Source organism: Oncorhynchus clarkii, chromosome 7 (genome assembly GCF_045791955.1).
Source record: "Oncorhynchus clarkii lewisi isolate Uvic-CL-2024 chromosome 7, UVic_Ocla_1.0, whole genome shotgun sequence".
Taxonomy (NCBI): Eukaryota; Metazoa; Chordata; class Actinopteri; order Salmoniformes; family Salmonidae; genus Oncorhynchus; species Oncorhynchus clarkii.
The window spans coordinates 32456516-32460687 of record NC_092153.1 but is presented as its reverse complement, the minus strand read 5'-3'; positions in this window follow the sequence as shown (position 1 = coordinate 32460687).

The window sequence follows — 4172 nt, the reverse complement described above, 5'->3', positions numbered from 1 at the left end:
CTAGGACAAAGCCATTCCAACTATTTCCTACATTCTGCTATCAGACTCTATACTGGTAGATACATTAGATTTGATCTGAATTTACCATTTACATGATTCTATGGTAAATTCAAATCAAATCAAATTTTATTGGTTGCATTCACATTTTTAGCAATGTCATTGCGAGTGTAGCGAAATGCTTGTTTCTAGCTCCAACAGTGCAGTAGTACCTAACAATTCAACAATACACCCAAATCTAAAAGTAAAATAACTGAATTATAAAATATATATTAGGATGAGCAATGTCGGAGTGGCATTGACTAGAATACAATAGAGTACAGTATATACATATGAAATGAGTAAAACAGTATGTAAACATTATTAAAGTGACCAGTGTTCCATTATTAAAGTGACCAGTGAATCCATGTTGATGTAGCAGCAGCCTCTAAGGTGCAGGGTTGAATAACCGGGTGGTAACCTGCTAGTGAAAGTTCAGGGAAGGGTACTTGTTGGAGGCCGGCTAGTGATGGCTATGTAACAGTCTGATGGCCTTGACATAGAAGCTGTTTTTCAGTCTCTCGGTCCGTGCTTTGATGCACTTGTACTGACATCGCCTTCTGGATGATAGCGAGGTGAACAGGCAGTGACTCAGGTGGTTTATGTCCTTGTTGATCTTTTTGGCCTTCCTGTGACATTTGTGTTCTGGAGGGCAGGCAGTGTGCCCCTGGTGATGCGTTTGACCCTCCAAGTTTGTGAGGGTCTAGGGGCCACGCCAAATTTCTTCAGCCTCCAGAGATTGAAGAGGCGCTGTTTGCACCTTATTCACCCCATTGCCTGTGTGGGTGGACCATTTCAGATTGTCAGTGATGTGTCCGCCGAGGAGCTTGAAGCTTTTCATCTTCTCCACTGCTGTCCCGTTGATGTGGATGGGGGCGTGCTCCATCTGCTGTCTCCTGAAGTCCACAATCAGCTCTTTTGTTTTGTTGACGTTGAGGTTATTTTCCTGGCAAAGCTGTATAATGTCTGTTTTTTCACGTATCTTTGCTGTTCTATAATATTTTGTTAATTGCAATTCAAGAGTCAATGCAATTCACACTGTGCCTTAAAATGTTCTACTTGTCTACTAATAAATTCAAACTTAAACCTTGTGAGAGTTTTTGTCTGTCATGCTGTACCAAAAGCAATTACCATCAATTCTAATTGTGTGGCAATAAAGAGTCTTGCTGTGACCAGTGTAACAGACCAATCTAAAGACACTACACACAGACGAGATGGGAGGCCACACCATTCCGTCACATTATTCCTTTTGATCTTTCCTGTGAGTAGTCTTTCTGAATTCATAGTGTAGAATCTGGGTCAGACATGCTCTCTACACAAAAACAAAACAGAAACTATAGAAGTGCAAATGAGCTGTTGTGGGGCAGTGTACACAAAAGCCTGGGACTTGGTTGGAGGCAGTACAGGGTAGTTAGTATTCATAAGGCACCAAACAGAATGAAAGCGGACTGAAATGGCAAAGCACTACCTGAACTTGTCCTAAAAGAAACGCTTGTTTTTAGTTTTCCATTGCAAAAGGACATTTTGTTAAGGTCCGCACCAATAAATACAACTTAATACTTACATAGGTTACAACAGAGCTACCTAACCCTCTTCCTGGAGATCTACCATCCTGTGGGTATTCAGTCCAACCCTAACCTAACATATCTGATTCAGCTAGTTGAGGGTCATGTTCCAGGCCCTGACCAAATTGCAGATAATGCATTGCATTAACCAATAGTTGCATAGCACGTCATTTGCATGTCATGTCATCGACTGCGCAGTCGGGCATTAGATTGCTATATCGCTATATCACATGGGTGGCACTCCTGCCTGACTACATTGCAGACGCCTGCCAGATCTTGCAAAGCTTGGACAGGTGTTTAACCTATCAGCTAACCACATCATATGATATAGCAATGTAATTCCCGACAGTCGATGACTTGGCTCACAACCATTGGTTGTGCAATGTCTTCAACGTAATCAGGCAGGACACCACCTGTATGTGGTTAGCTGCTATGTTCAACACTAGCCTCGCGTGGCCATCCTTCCAAATCTTGTCTCGTTGAATCGTGTTGGAGGTCTGGAGAAATCCAGTCCCAGCTAGCGATGAGGAATTGGCCCAGAAAAGTCCCTCTTCCTGTGGGCTGGAAGTGATTGAATCGGCCCGGAAACGGGGTGTCGGACTCGGCCCGGAATCGAATGAACGACTGCTCAGAATCATATAATTGTATTATTTTAATTTTTTTCGCCATATCCAATTGTCTCGTCCCATCGCTGTAGGACTAGGGAGATGCGAAGGTCGAGAGCCATGCGTCCCCGCCAAGCCGCACTGCTTCTTGACACAATGCACATCCAACGGGAAGCCAGCCACTCCAATGTGTCAGAGACAACACCGTACACCTGGTGGTCTGGTCAGCGTGCACTGCGTCCGGCCCGCCACAGGAGTCGCTAGTACGCGATGAGACAAGGATATCCCTGCACGGCCAAACCCTCCCTAACCCGGACGACGCTGGGCCAATTGTGCGCCGCACCATGGGCCTCCCGGTCGCAGTAGGCTGCAACAGAGCCTGGGCTCGAACCCAGAATCTCAGTGCCTTAGACCACAGCGCCACCAGCGCCACCAGCGCCACAGGCCTTAAAGAATAATTTTTATGTTAATTTTATTAAATCACAGAAACAATGAGAAAATATGGAAAAATACATAAATAATGAAATGTTAATTATATAAAGCAGCCCGTGTAATCATCTACCAGAGAGTAGCCACATTTGGGCCAGATAACTCACACCGGAATCGGCCTGAGCCACAAGTAATACATTGGGGCTAGATAACTCACACCGGAATCGGCCCGAACTCAATCCCCGCATCCTAGCCATAAGTAATACTGCCGAAGGAGGCCCAGACTCGGGCCACATGACATCGGCTGAGTCTGACTCTCAGCCGAGTGCCCCGAATCTCAGCTGGAATCAGCCCAGATCTACTGTGCTAGCTGGGGTATAGGATTCTGGGTTTGAATGGGAGTGTTTGTTCAAACCCTTATCTAGCGCACCTAACTAGCTGGTTGATAAGCTGAATCACGTTAGTTACTATTGGGTTTGGTGCGAAAACCTACAGGATGGTAGCTCTCCAGGAACAGAGTTGGTAAGCCCTGTAATACTGATAAATAAGAGTAGAGGCCAATAAATCATCAAATAATCTGAACAAATTATGCGAATATGTTCTGTTAACTCTCCATTGTAATACACCCATAAATGAAGAAGCAATGAAGTCCACCTGGAACAGGCTCACGGGCTAGCAGCGCGATTACAGGCTAGCCTTAGCCAGTCAAGGTAGCCAGCTGAGCCACGAGTTGCAGTAGCTCGTTCAGATTAAGGAGCTGCAAATGCAATGCTCACTTATTCTTTATTAATTACCATATGCTTCCTATGGCGGGCAAGGGAGATCTGGTTTTCGGCCGTGCTGGAAATGTGATCTTGCGTTATTGTGTCATTTTCAATGCAGTTCATCTACACCACGATATGAAACATTGATTTGAACTTTCTGACCAACTGATTGCAATTGTTTGGGGTGGACCGTATTCACCTAATTTTCGATGGAAATATGGGCAGGGTCGCTATAACTTCTCACAACTTCCCAAACATGAATTCACAAAAAAATTGCATTTTATGTTCGGTAAGGGGATGCCACAATAACTGGCAGAAACGGAAGCTGTTTATGGAGCAGGAGGGTTTTGACCACCAAACTTTTTTGAGATTGGAGTGCAGTTGTGAAGCGCCTTTTGATTTGCACCCACCTCCTAAGGATGAGGAGTCTCTTGGCTTTGAGCATTGAACTTGAAGAAACCACCAAACCGACCCTATCTGTTCCTATCACTTCGTGGACAAGAGGCCAACTGAAGAGCATCCTTTCTAGGCTGGACAATAGAATGAGTCAAAATTCACCCAAGGCTGAAAAACGGCTTCAGAACGTTGGCTAAACTGGAACACTAGCACGAGCCCATAGAAAATGAATGGAATCAAACGTTCGCTGAGCCTGTTTTGACTGGAGTTAAGCTTAGAATTCTATTTCGCCTAAATGGCACAAAAAATGTATCACTTTTTATTTTACCACAACAATCTGTTCGTAACATCTGCACCTCGATGGTGTCAACTGTGCT